This window comes from Mus pahari, chromosome 15 (genome assembly GCF_900095145.1).
Source record: "Mus pahari chromosome 15, PAHARI_EIJ_v1.1, whole genome shotgun sequence".
In the NCBI taxonomy this organism is placed as follows: domain Eukaryota; kingdom Metazoa; phylum Chordata; class Mammalia; order Rodentia; family Muridae; genus Mus; species Mus pahari.
Window position 1 is genome coordinate 69,216,038 of NC_034604.1, and position 14,153 is coordinate 69,230,190.

The 14,153-nt window shown below is 51.6% G+C and overlaps 1 protein-coding gene across 2 annotated transcripts in view; it reads left to right on the top strand.

The window, feature by feature from the left end:
* The window catches only part of Zbtb7c (zinc finger and BTB domain containing 7C), a 322,701-nt gene that overhangs the window by 227,330 nt on the left and 81,218 nt on the right, over positions 1-14,153 (top strand). Inside the window, exon 1 of one of the 2 annotated variants that reach the window (XM_021214598.2) lies at positions 7,914-8,268. The exons of the other annotated variant lie outside the window; for it this stretch is intronic. The gene's annotated coding sequence lies outside the window, so the exon portion shown is untranslated. Of the gene's footprint in view, positions 1-7,913; positions 8,269-14,153 lie in introns of those variants that run through there. 2 annotated transcript variants of the gene reach the window in all.

Here is a 14,153-nt window from a genome sequence, read left to right on the forward strand (position 1 = left end):
TCATCAGAGTTTCTTCTGACAGATGGACTGAGCTAAGGTTCTAAGCTTAGCGTTCAGTAGGAAGGCCGGAGCTTGTTACCAATGTTTATGGAGGGGACTTTCGAGATTGTCTTTTGCCCTGAAGCACAGCTGCTTGTGCATCCCCTCAGGAGGGTCAAGGGTCTAAAGTTCAAGTGACTGTGAGAGCCTGGCAGGCCAGAGTGGGAAGAACAGAGCTTGGGGTGGGGGTGGGGGAGGGGGAGGAGGATGGGGGAGGGAGGCCTTACAGGGAAACATATGGTCAGGTTGAGGGAGTCAGGGAGACTGAAGGGTAAAAGGAGGGAGAAGACCTCCTAGGGAAGCCATTAAACTTCAAAAGTTACTTTATCTAATCACACCAACAGAGAAGAGGAGGGAGAAGTTAGTGCTGTACCGGTGAAGTGTAAGGTCAGCAGGACTGGGGTGGGGTCCACTCAGAAGCTCCCTCGTTCTTAACTAATGATAACTCCCAAACAAAGAAGCCCAGTCTCTCTGTCTTCTAAGCCGAGGAGCCTAGCACTCTAATCCAGCCTCTGCAGTATGCCCCTGACTAACACAGCTTCTGGACTCTGGTGCCTCACAGCAGAGATAACAGAGGCAGGAGCCCCTGCCTAGAGTCAGGGAACACATCACCAGGGAAGAATGAAAGATATTGCCCTCCAGGAAGCTTTGTTCCAAATAAGAATCTTTTAACTGAAGAAGTCAGGAGCTCTATCTTCGCCTGGGAGAGCAGACTCAGAATAAAAGCTACTCTGACTGTGTCTCCGGGGACTGTAGTCGGGAACTCTGTATTGGATGAGGAGTGGGCCTCCACTGGTCACTCCCTCCGAGGAGAAACCCGGAGTGTTAGATGAGAGTGTCGGTGTCAGAATTAAATGTGACTGTGCTGGTAGCTTTTAAAAGAACAGTTATTCATACAGTCGCTAAAATGACTAAGGAAAACTTTATTAGGGCTGTTATGGTAAGAGTAGGTCTCCTCTTCTTGCTTTGACAGGAGTTGAGCCAGGGCTGCAACAAAGGAGAGACCCTAGGCTCAGCTCTGAGTGCCAGGACACAAAGGGAGGGTGTGGGGGTGAGCTGGGGGAGGGCTTATAGTGTTGTGAGTAGAAAAATACTGAGAGAAAACATCAAATTCTTGCTGAACAAAGTTAAGAGTCTCCCAGAGGGAGACCAGAGTGGTTAGGTATCAGGAGTGGGGTAGACAGCTGTTTCCCCAAACTTAGGTTTTTGTTGACACTGGCCTAGGCAGACCCAAGACAGAGCTTAAAGACAGGGCCTAATTAAGTAGGATTGGAGGAACACGTCTAAAGTTGGTTAAGGGTGTACTCTTCACACCCTGGGAATGTTTCTTATGCCCAAAGGGCCCCAGTAACCTGCATGGGCAATGAGAAGTCACAAATGAAAAGGGCCCAGAGACAACAATCCAGAGTCTGCCATGTTTACCCAAGGGAGTGTGGGTCAAGGCCAGAGAGCAACTAGACCCCTAGGGAGCCTATCCTGCATATCAAATAGTCATTTAACATTAGGCAAATCCATAGCTTGTCTAGGTTGAAGTTCTTCTTTCATGTTTTTTTTTTCTTCTTAATTTTCTATGTACCAATGTTCCTTGAAAAAAAAAAAACCATTGTCTCTAAGAAGAACAGAGCTAAGCCTCCTCTGCAGGGGGAAGAGGGCTGGCAGCAGGAACACTGGGCAGGGAGGGAGTCTCCCGGGGTGACCTTGAGTAAGTCCAAATCCCCACCCTTCGTCCCATTTCCTCACTGGATATGGGCGTTATAATTCCTGTCCTCCTGGCGTCCCAGGGTGAGGATCAATTTAGGTGAGAGGGTTTGTGCTGTGGAAGGGACTGAGAGCAGCCCCGCCTACCTGAGGTCTCAGTAGATACTCCCCTGTTTATTGACCCTCTGTTGGAAGGTCAGCTCTGGGAGATTTGTTTGCCACGGCCAAAGCCTTAGTCAAGGTGGGAAAACTGGGTGGGGCTGGGGATAGCATATACCTCTGAAAGGGAAAGAGGGGGGATGAGGAGGTAGGAGAATGAAGTGGAGAAAAAAGGGGAACCCGCCCACCCTCCCGCTGATGCCCCCCTCTTCCTGCTGCGGATCTGACCTATCCTCCTCCTCCTCCTCCTCCCCTCTGCTGCCAGCCTGCTCCGGTGGTGACAGGCCCAGCCCCACCCCAGCCAGGCTTAGCTCAGGCTCCTAGTTGGCACCCATTCCTCCTCCTACCCGTGCAATCTAAGAGGAAGTTAGGCCTCAGGCTGAGGGTTAGGGCACTGTTCTCTGTCCCTGCTAACCACACAGCCAGCCAGCCTCAGAGCCCATCCCTGTTCCAGTGGCTTAGGCCTGCCTGCCCTGTGTCCTAGCTCAACAGCTCTTTTCTTTACTCCCCCGAGGGCCAACACCCCAGCACCTATGCTTAATCAGCCCCCCCCCCTCTGAGACTCCCTGGCCCCAGACAAGCACCAGCTGGGCCAGGAACAAGTGAGAGGAGATCCCCCAAAACATTCAGTCCTCCCCTGTACATAGCCCTTCACCCACATCGTCCCAACTCCCACAGGACAGGGCAGCCGATGGCCAGCCAGCCAGCTCCAGAGGCCCACTTCTCTGGATGATTGCTGGGTATGTGGAGGAATGGAGGAGTTTGGGGAGCTTGGCAGAGACCGGGTCTGCTTCTGAAACACAATGGCAGAAGGGTCCACTGAGAAACTGACCACACATAGGGCTTTCGGCGTGGGTCCTCTGATAAACGGAATGACCACACGTAGAGCGTCGACGTGGAGCTGACTGTCCATGGCTCCCTCTCTGTGCCTGGGTGAGCTCTGGTTATGAGTCAGAGAGACAGCGCAGGATGGTCTCAGAGACCACCAGAGCTTGAGTAGAGCTCTTGTCTGGTCAGAGCAGAACCTAGAGAAGCCGAGAAGGAAAAGGCTGGTCCTGGGGGCTGGGGTGGGGGGGCGGGGAGAGATCTTCATGGGAAGCGTCATATCATCCTGTTGTTCCCATTCCCAGGGCTTCTGTTGCCCTCAAACTCTGATTAAATGCGTGTTGTACATCTGTCAAGTTCAAGGTGGGCTGTTGTCAAGTGAGGGCCGACTGCAGGCTGGTGTTGCCACGAATATTTAGCTCTCTCTCCAGTTTCCTAAACTTTCTCTAACATGGAAAAAACGCCTTATATGATTTTACCAGAATCCGAATCTCACCAGGAGTTTCCCTCATTGGGGGTCAAGAGTCTCCCTTTTGGCCGTTCACTTTTTAATCTGGTTTCCTCATCTGCAAAGGGATACAGGTCTTTGTAGGGCTATTCTCAAAGTCTCTTTATTGTAAAGGCCAAATGAGATACCATGTTTAGGGCCAAGGATGTGACTTGTTGGTAAAGCAGTTGTCTAGAACGCAGGAGCACTAGGTTTGATCTATAGCACTGCCAAATAATAATGGTAACCATAACAACAGCAACAATAATTCAGATAGCAGGTTCAGGACACTCTGTGTATACACAGTTGTCACCACCACAGGTCTGCACCCTCAGAGCTGGCGCACGGGGAGCAAAAGGCTCCTGGGAAGGCAATTGTCGTGCTGGGTCTATCTCCGGAGAAGCTCAGTTTCCAAGCCTGCGTGGCTTATCAGCAGTGGGGGCAGGGTAGCATTGCAGGCCATCACCAAGTCTTGCATCAGGACGGTGATAAAGCTTTCAATCCTCTAGGACACAGTCAAGGGTCTAAACCAGGAGAGGTGAGGCCAGATGTAGAGCTGTAGGCAGGGTGTTTGCAGTTTGCCCTCCCTTCCCACAAGTTCTCCCTGGGAGGAAAGTAGGTCTAGATGTCACACTTCCATGCTGGAAGGGCTCATACCCAGCAGGACATCCATGGTCCCCACTCACTGTGAGGCTGTGGCTCTAGACAGGCACATGCTATCACTGAGGGCACAGAATACCTTCTTGGGCACACAGCTGTCTGATGGCAAAGCCCAGACCAGTGCTGTGCTTCCCAGGCTGTGAGATACCAGGCCCCAGCCCCCAGGAAGCCTCCGTTCTAAAGGAGGGGCAGTAAAAGAAAGCAATCAACAAAAGCGCCCAGTTAAATAAAATATATCAGTGACATGGTGCTTCGATCAAAGGCCTTGGACAGAGGACAGGCAGGGAGGGGAGCGCTGATTTATCTGTGTGGTCTGGAAAGCCCCATTTGAGGGGGTGACATTTCTGTGAGGAAGGAGGCACTTCAAGTTAGGGAATGAAAGGCAAGGAAAGGGGGTGTGACCTGCCTGTGTGACAGAAGGACAGGAGGGGAGGAGGGAGGCCGTTTGGAGAGGGCAGCTGGGACTTCGAAGCATCTTATGGCCTCAGTGCAGTTCAGAGGGCATTTCAAGTGTCCTGTACACAGTCTGATTTTTTTTTTTTTTTTTATAGTGCCAGTGATTGGACCCAGGATCTCATACATGTGAGACAAACGCTCTAATACTGGAAATAGATAGATTCCAGGACCAGGTTCGTGTTCTGATCAGATTGCGTGGGTAGTCATGTGGTCTGGGTGAAGAAGCAGGATACGGCTGAGTCATAGAGATGGGCCAAGAGGTCTCTGCAGAAGTCAGTGTGAGGCTTCGGGGACATTGTCTAGGGAGCCAGTGGAGCAGGAAGAGATTTCCAGTCTGTTGTGGAATGGACTAGCTGTTGGGGGGATTGGCTATGGGCAACGCAGGGGCCAAAACGGAGAAGGAGACAGCAAAGTTGACTGACCCCGGCTTGAGTGAGACTAGTTCCCTCGAGCCAAGGGCATTCTCTAGAACTATAGCGGAGTCCAACCTTCTGTTTAATAATCCCTTCTGTGGTCAGTAAGAGACGCTGCACTCCTGTTCAGCAGGTGGAGAAACTGAGGCACCTATGGGCCAAGCCCAGCTCAACCGAGAACCAAGAGTACAGCTAGACAAAAATCTAGGGCTTGAACTCCTTGGCAACCCTTGGGCATCAGAGCCACGAAGACCAAACTGATGGCCAGCTTCATTATAGGTCATGCAGTATGACCTTGAGGGAGGTCTAAGATCTGTCAGAGACCCCCGTTTCTTCATCACTACATGGATGGCAAGGCAACAGGGGCCGCCTCGGAGTATCGATGCAAGGGCCCATTGAGGGACTACACCCTTGGCAAATGCTCTGTCGCTTCTCCGGAGACACACCTTGGATGTGTGTCCCGCCCACTCACTCTTTATGTCTCCACATGTAGACACTGTACTCCTGTGTGGTCGTGCATAGAAGCTGACTGTTTTGCCCATACCATGGTGACAAGCAGGCCCTACCTGGGTTTCCTGTAAGGACATTAGCTGATTTGACTGTGGGATTTCTGTAGGTCCTGAGCCAGGTCTGTGATTGAGGAAGGGACCTTTTGGTCATGATTGTAGGTACTGTTTGCTTGAGGGACAGCAAGGGTTAATATGCCTGTGAAGCCATTCTACTTCGTGCTCTGGCTGATCTGACCTGGGAGGACAATGCTGGAGTCAAGGGTTGGGGGAGGGGGGTCAGCTGATAGAGGGCAGAGGGGGGAGCACAGGAGGGCTGGTGAGTAAGTGGGAGGGAACACGGAGAGCTGGAAGGAGGAAGGAACCAGCATAGAAGGAAATGGGCAATCACAGGTCTAGAGTCTGCCCTGCCCAGAGCCCCTTCTGTGGGTGCCCCTCTGCCTACCCAGCCCTCTTTGAGCCTCCTTTATGCATGTTCCTGTTCCCAAGAGGCAGCTGGCACTGAGGAAGGCTAAGGGGTGGGGTGGTACTACCCCCCCTTTTTTTTTTTTGCCCAAAGCTATTCCAAAGGGAGTGTCCCAGCAGGGCACACACTGTGATTAAGAAGGAGGGAGGCATGACACTGACTGTCCACTACAGGACCCAGCGGGTAGACTGGACATTAGCCAGCTCTCCTCTGGGCTCTTGGCTGTAAATTCAGTGGCCCTGGCACCACCCTCTGGCCTACCCAAACAATCCTTCCAGAGCTGGCTGGAATGCTGTGGGGAAGGGCTGCTTGGTAGGGACTGAGCTAGCTCCCTCCGCTCCTCAATCCTTTCCCTCATCAGCCCTCCTGCATCCCCCTCTACCCATACCCTCTTTGCATATCCCTGTTTCAGCAGGCTTTGAAAAGGTATTCCAATTCTTCCTCTCTCTTCTCCAAAAAGCAGGCCCTCCCTTGCACTGAAGCCATATCTACAAACAGGCTTTACCCCTCAGGCCCCCACCTCATGTTTGACCCACTAAGAGGACCCTCTGAGCCAGGCCAGCTGTCTATGTGCCCAGGACTCCACCTCCGGCCTCCACTCCCCAGCCCTCCTCCCACATGCCCTCCTCCTCACAGCTGCATAAACTTCTGGCTTGCCTGTGCACATATGCTCGCCCGCCCGCTAGCTGCCATGGTCCCTTGGCACTCTGGAGAAATCACACCCTGCTCCTCAGGGGACGATGCTTTATGCACTTTGCCCCACACCCTCCGGTCCCCCAGCCATGCTTTATCTGCTCCAAGGAGGAGGCCAAGAGTGGCCCCCATTGCACTTTCCTACCCGTGGCTGCCGAGGCAGAGCCCTTGGGTGTGTACACAGCAAGCTTTTCTGGATGGGTACCAATGCCACCGGGGTCTTGTTTTGGACTATTTACCAGCTGGGGTCTGGGAGTGAAGCAGAATTTCCCCTGGTTATGTATTTATAGAACTAGTGACTTGTGGACAAATGTGTGACTTTAAATTCTCTGGTTTTTCTTCCTGGAATACATGGTTTTGATGAAGATAGACTCATTTGATCTTGGAGACTCTCTACCTGCTCTCATGAAGTGCTCCTTTCTTCCTCTCATCCCCCAATTCTGTATTCCACAAGCAGCTCCTCCCCCCCACAAGGCTTCCTGGGCTCTTCTGCTAATGTTTGAAGAACCTGACAAGTCCATTCCAGGCTATACAGAAACCCTGCCCCAAGCACTCTGGGTTTTGTCCAAACTACAGAGAGACCCTTTCTATGGGTTCTAGGCAGACACACTCCAAGATGACGGTCATAGTTTAGTGGGAACATCTTCAAGGGCTCTGCAGCTTGAGGCCCCATGGGTCGCTGTAGTCTGGATGCAGGATGAGCAGATGAGCTAGGGAACATGCAACAGTGGCATAGGAAGGCCAAGCATCTTACAGTCTCCTGTCGTTTGTGATACACGGGGACATCTGGTCAACAAGGACTCCCTCCCTGGCTCCTCCCCCATTCCTGAGAACACCCAGCTGTTCAAGAGTTAATAGCAGTTTCCTCCAGGTGACCAGACAGCTCTGGGAGGGGACCTGACAGAATCAACCAGCCAGAGGCTCCCAGAAGGCAGTTTACAAAAAGGGCGTGCGTGGTGTGGGCAGGCTGGGGAGAGGGTGCCGGGCCACACCTCTGTAATGGTGCCTGGCCCACCCCAAGTGGGATAGCATTGAGTCAGACTGTGAAGTGAGTGTTTGCTGATGGAGAGAGGAGGCAGTGGGGCGCTCCTTCCTCAGATTTCATGGCCCCACCCAGGCCAGGCCCTATGACCCCCAGGATCTGCAGCTTGGTGCTTGTGCTTAAGGGCTGGTACTTCCTGGCTCCTGTGTGTGTGTGTGTGTGTGTGTGTGTGTGTGTGTGTGTGTGTGTGTGTGTGTGTGTATGGTTTGAGTGATCACTGTACAGTGTTTGATTTGGTTAAGTTACAATCACGACCCTTTAAGGAGAAAACATATAATTCTAGTAATTTTATTGGGCTCAGGTTTCAGGCAAATGGAAACAAAATTGCCTCTAAAAATAAAACACAGACACAGAGAATTGAATAAAACAATAATAATAAAAAGCCTCCCTTGCCTGGAGATAAGTGGTAAGGCTTTTTTTTTTTTTTAATATTAGAGAAAAGGAGGAGGATGGGGGGGGGACAAAACATTCCACCGCCCTTGCTTTCGTTTCCATTTTACCTTTCCTAAAGGGTTGATTTGCGTATTCTAAAAAAACGCAGGGAAAACCACTGGAGCAATTGGTCCTTGTCCCGCGTTCAACAGTACAGGTGGACGAAAGGGGCTGGCTGCCAAATACTTCTGGTTGGAGGGAGGGGTGGGAGTGCTCGCTCCAAACCACTCCTGGAATGGCTTAACTCGCCCAGCGTGAATCAATGACAACCTCTCTCCGGCTGCAGCAGGCAGGCTCCCGGAGCAGCGCTGCCGCGTGGACGCCCAGCCTCGGACCCTGGCGGAGCTCAGGACACAGCCGGGGCACAAGCAAGACGTCCGCGGGGTGGCCAGGTGGGTCTGCGGTGGCCTCGGCCAGGGTGGGATGTTATCTGGGCTCCGGGGCATCTGGGCAGCGGGGAGGAGGAGGGACGGAGCCCGGTTGGGCGCCCGGGGAAGCTCGGCGGGCGCCTGGCCCGGGTGGCGCCTCCGGCGCAGAGTGGCTCCGGCCGCCTCTGCCTGGCACTGTGGCTGGATCGTTTCTGAACCTAGCCTCTCTGGATGAGGGTGCGGAGATGCGGGTCCAGCCTGGGGCAGAACCTGGGACTCTGCGGTGACACTCGTAGTCTCTTCTCCTTGCAGCCTCCTTTGAGACCTCTAAAGGCGGTTGTGGACAAATACGATCAATTTAAATTGCACACCCCGCGTCCGGGGAGGAAAAAAAAGTTGGTCTGCCGGAGTATCAGATGCAAAAACTTGAAGGGATAAAACCATGGCCATTTGGCAGAAGTCGTGGTCCCCAAACGTGAGCAGAAAAATATAGGGATCTACAGATGCCCTTAAGCATTCTGTTAAGATCAGAGACCTAAGGCTTGAATCTGGAGCTGAGGGAGTGGAGGGACCTTCGTGCCCTCCACCCCGAGTGGGCAGATGGGGAAAACGCTCTCTGGTCAAGCTGGGGTCTTGCAGCTCTGTTAAGGATGAGGCAATGTGGTGTGGGAAGTTCAGGGGAACCTACTCATGAATTCACCCTGCCTCTGTCCCCTTGCAACATCTGAGTCCCCGTGGTCTTGGCTTAGGCAGGAGGCTAGAAGGAGTGGCCCGCTGCCCAGCCCAACCCTGCATTGAGCGTCTCAGTGCTGGGTCCTGTAGTCTTCGTGCCTCATGGTGAAGATTCCCTTAGCATCAGTCCGACTGCCATGCTGGCTTCTGCTGCCTGGCTTGCGATTGCCTGCTGAACAGACAGGCAAGGGGCAGCTGCCCTCTCGGTTTAGCAGCCAGTCCTGGCTCTGTGCCTTTCCGCTGCTGGCTGGGGCGATGCCTCTGCCAACCCCTCTGACTGCGGGGACTTTAAAATGTGAAGGAAGCGATCAAAGCCTAGGCGGGTTTTCTTCAGAGTAGATGAATTTCTGGAAGGGGCAGGAGGATGGGAGCGGGTGTGGTGGTGGAGGCATGAGGGAGTGGGGTCAACTCGCAAAAGTTCGAGCCTGAGCTCCACTCCTCCCCTAGTGCTTTCACTGATTAGGTTCTGAGGAGCCCCTCTGGATGGACTTTGAGCAACCTGGGTACTGCCACCACAGCCCCTTAAAGCCTGACAGGAGCTGAGTCGGGAAAAGAAGTCCATTCTGCCAACCTCTCCCCTCCCCAGCCCCCTCTCTAGATGAGTATAGTATTTAGGTGCTGTTCCCTAAACTCCCCCCAAGCCACCCCTCCCCCATCCATTCTATTTTACAGGTGAGAAACTGAGTGTCCATCATTCCCCAAAACCACACCAGGGACAGCATAGGAGTCCAGACCCCTTACTCAGAACAGTGGACATCTGTACCAACTAGGTTCCATGATACTACCTCCCCCCCCCCCAAGGGAGCAGACTTTGTAAAACTGGTAGACACAGAAGGAACACAAGACTTTTTTGAGCCCTGTCAGGAGAGGCACAGGAACTGTATTCTCTCATTTCCCCCTCCAGAGGCATAGGATAAGCCTATAGGTGACCCACGTGCCGCTTTAAGTCATGGGCCCCTTTGATGATTGACTGACCTTTCACAAGGGTCTCCTAGGACTACTGGAAAACTCAGATATTTATATTACTATTCATAACAGTAGCAAAGTTATAGTTATGAACTAGCAACGAAGCAGTTTTATGGTTGGGGGGTCATCACCACATGAGGAACTGTATTAAAGGGTCGCAGCATTAGGAAGGTTAAGAACCACCGCTCTATGTGAAACCCAGAGGCGTGAAGGCTCTTCGTAGACTGTCAGAGGACTTCAAGATAGACTTCAAAAAGCAGGTGACGTGGGGTCAGGGACTTTAAAGTAGGGAGACTGAGAGAGCAGAGGCCTTCAGTTTACAAAGCAGGAGGCTTGACCTGCCTGGTAAGGTTCTGGTGTTAGAGATAAATCAGAGAGGCTGTAGGAAGAGGGGGAGCTCAGATAGACACACTGTACCAGAGAGCACTTGTCCACATTTTCTCCTGAACTCCACCAGCCCATTGCATCGGCATCATTAGTCCCACTCTGCAGATGAAGAAACTGAGGCTCAAAAGGATTAGGTAAGCTATTGATGAGCCCAAATGCAGAGCCACCCATCATATCCTATGTCCTTTAGAATCATAGACCATAATTGAGGAGAGTGTTTCAATTACAGTATGATGTAAATGTTATAGGTAGAATTATTTTTTAAAAAATGATTATTTTCTTGTCAGACCAATTCGAAACAGCTATTGTATTGTCTGCCGTGTGTTTCTGGGCAGTATGGTAAATGTCAGGCATCTGTCAGTAAATGAAATCAGCCGGGCCCTGACCTCTGCCAGTGGGAGTCGTAATGTGAATGGCCTGCTCTCACTGGGAATGGTTGACTAAGTAAGGTTGTGGGTAGGGAGATGTCATAGGAGGCCTGGGTGACAAGGGGGAATGGGAGGCGGCAAGGAAGAAGTAGGACTAACAACTGTCCCCATGCTAAAGTCACAGCACTTGTCCCTGGCTCCCAGAGTGCACAGAGCAGAGCCGGCCACTGCTCTGGATGCTCAGAAAGCCATCTGCCGTTCAGATGGGCTCAGGCTTACTGAGATGGTCATGGGCTCTGAAATGAGTCTCTCTGTTTGGGGCACATGGTAACTGCAGATGATGAAGCAGTCCTGTGCAGCTTCTCAGAGGACTGGCCCCTCTTCGGAGCAGTGCCAGGCTGGCTAAGAACTGCCCAGTCTGTCACACTCCTCAGTAGGCAGGAAGGCATATCCCGCACTCTCAGGGTTCACATGCTGTCTCAAGCCCCTGACCTTACCTTAAGACATGAGCTTGCCCTCTGTCACAGGACTTGGTAGTGAACTAGGACTGGTGACTCGGGTCTCCGGCCAGTCCCCATGTCTCAGAATGGCCTATACTAGCCTACCATGGAGGTTTCTGGGCTCAGCTGAAAAGATCCCTCATTAACCGTATTGCCTGACACTTCGTTAGCTGACCAGGCATACCTGCCATCATAGAACGACGTCAGCTGGAGCCTGAAAGAGCTATACTTGTTTCAGGGTCAGCTCTAACTCTCCTTCCATTTAAAGTGGCACGGTAACTACCTGTAACATTAACTGTCCCTTCTGGGAGGACCACAAGCTGATAAATATCACAGCTCCTAGCTGGCTGGGTGACGCTTTGGGATCTTGCCTCTGTGGTCTTCTCAGCACTCTGGCAGGAATGATAGTTGCTTTTCTCCTTTTCCTAAAGTGTGTGTGTGTGGGGGGGGGATATCTGAGCTGGAGGTCGCTGGGTCAGATGGCGCTTGCTATCCCACTGTCGGGACAGAGACCCTGTCCTCCTGGTACGGAGATGCTTAGCTCGATGAGGGTGGCTTGCCCTGGACTGGCTGGCCTGTGTTTACAGCAATTACACAGGTGTATAATTGCACAGGGATGTTTGTTGGCTCAGCCCTGCTCAGCCGTGCAGCCCCACAGGTTGGGCCAGGGAGAGGGCTGTTCAGTTTGTTTTCCTTTGGCTGGGATCTGTGGAGATGAATAGAGGGAGGGAAATCGGGTTGAGAGATTGTTGCCAAGAGCAATTTGGAGACTCCTTCATATTAGTCAGACGTGTTTTCCTTTCTGAAGCCACCCCATAGCAACTTCCACAAAGGGCTTCTCTCTCTCTCTCTCTCTCTCTCTCTCTCTCTCTCTCTCTCTCTCTCTCTCCCTCTCTCCCTCCCTCCCTCCCTCCCTCCCCCTCTCTCTCTCTTCCCCCCTCTCTTCCTCTCTCTCTCTCTCTCTCTCTCTCTCTCTTCCTCCCCCTCTCTCTGTGAGTGTGTGTGTATGCATGTTAATATTTGTTTTGATTTTTAACTTGCTAGACTTCTCATGACTAAGCAAGAGAGAGAGAGAGAGAGAGAGAGAGAGAGAGAGAGAGAGAGAGAGAGAAACACCAGCTTGCAGGGTGGAAAAATGAAACCAGCCTTTGATAACATGCATTCTGTGTGCCGTTGCTTAATAAATTTGAATACTGAGCGACCCTGAGGTTCAACGATGAAGCATGATGAACAGTTCCTTTGCAGAGAGAAATGATCTTTGGTGGATGACATTTGGGACTGAAGCATGATTTTCGTATCCCTCAGAGGGACTTGATCCTGGGTGTAGAGGATGGGGGGATGCTGGCTGCCCCTGCTTTTACTCCATCTGGTGGGTCCTTCCATCCAGGTCTGATGTGGAGGGGCTCCATCTAGGGTCACCTTTCAGTCTTGCTTTCACCGTGTGCCTCTCCCTTCCCACTGAAGACATGGCAGGGATGCCCCAGGAGCAGGGGACAGAGAAGCTTGGCCAGCCCAGCCACAGGCTGCTGAGCCTAGACAGGAACCCAAGGGCTGACAGTAATACGGTAGTCAATGATGGATCCATCCACAGGACAAATGGGCAGGACCGCAGAGATTCCAAACTTGAGAAGTGGCCTGAGAAGGTGGGCGGTCTCTGTGGGCTTTTCCAAGTTACATACAAGCTTGATGCAAGCGACCTTGTGACCCTCCCAGTGATGTCATGTAACCTGCCTTGGCCGTCAGCAATGTCTGTGCTGCCTACACGTGTATGGGAACTTACACATGCGTGACTCTCACTTTTTGTTGTCTATAGAGTCTCTCCATTCTTTTTATATTTTTTAAATTGTATTTGTGTGTGTGTGTGTGTGTGTGTGTGTGTGTGTGTGGTATTTGTGTACACAGATATGCCATACAGCACATGTGGTGATTTAGCTTATAACTTGAGTTGATTCTTTCTTTTTACCCTGTGCATTTCTGGGCTCAGACTCTGGCCACCAGGTTGTCCACAACCCCTTTTGCCTGCCGAGCCACCGAGCTAGGTTTCTGACAGCTGAGTCTACTCAGTTATTTAGAGATAACCAATTGCCCCACTGATCTTTGTGAAGCAACTAGTCCAGGCCACTGCAGGATGAACAGCTCCTATGGATGCTTCCTTAGTGTGGGACAGAGGCCACCTCTAGGAGGCAGAACGAAGCAAGACCTTTTTGCAGGATGGAGGCCCTGGCTGTCCTGAAACTCGATCTGTAGACCAGGCTGGCCTCAAACTCATAGAGATCTGCCTGCCTCTGTCTCCTGAGGGCTGGGATTAAAGGTGTGTGTCACCACCACCTGGTGAAAATAAGAATTTCTTTTAAAGGTTTGTTCTATTCTAGATTTGGGGTGCTGTGGATGGGTTTGTCTGGTTTTTTAAAGATTTATCAATTTTTCTGTGTACGTGCGCTTTGCCTACATTTGTACCATGTGTGGTTTGATGCCTGCAAAAAGCCAGAAGGCATCAGATCCCCTAGAGCTGAGCTGTGGGTGATGTGGGAGGTTGTGAACCTCTGTATGAGTGCTGGCAACGAAGCCTGAGTCCTCTGTCAGAGTAACAAGCTCTTAACTGCTAAGCCATCCTCCAGCAACTTTCAGTTTGGTTTTGTCTTTGAGATGGAAGCTCAGGTAGCCCATGCTTGTCTCAAATTTCCTAGGTAGCTGAGGATGTCCTAGAACTCCTGATCCTCCTGCCTCAGCTTTGACATACTGGGATTAAAGATGTGCCTTTGTTTTTAAATAGTAATTCCACTGAATTGTAGTTCACACGTATACTTTACTCCACCGCTGTTCCTCTAGCTTATATATAAGGTCATGTAACTGTTATTTAATCTATTTTAGAGTACTTTTATCGCAACAAAAAAGAAGTGCCTTGCCCATTTCATCTCCATCAATAGTCTACTTTCTGTCTCTCTAGACTTATCTG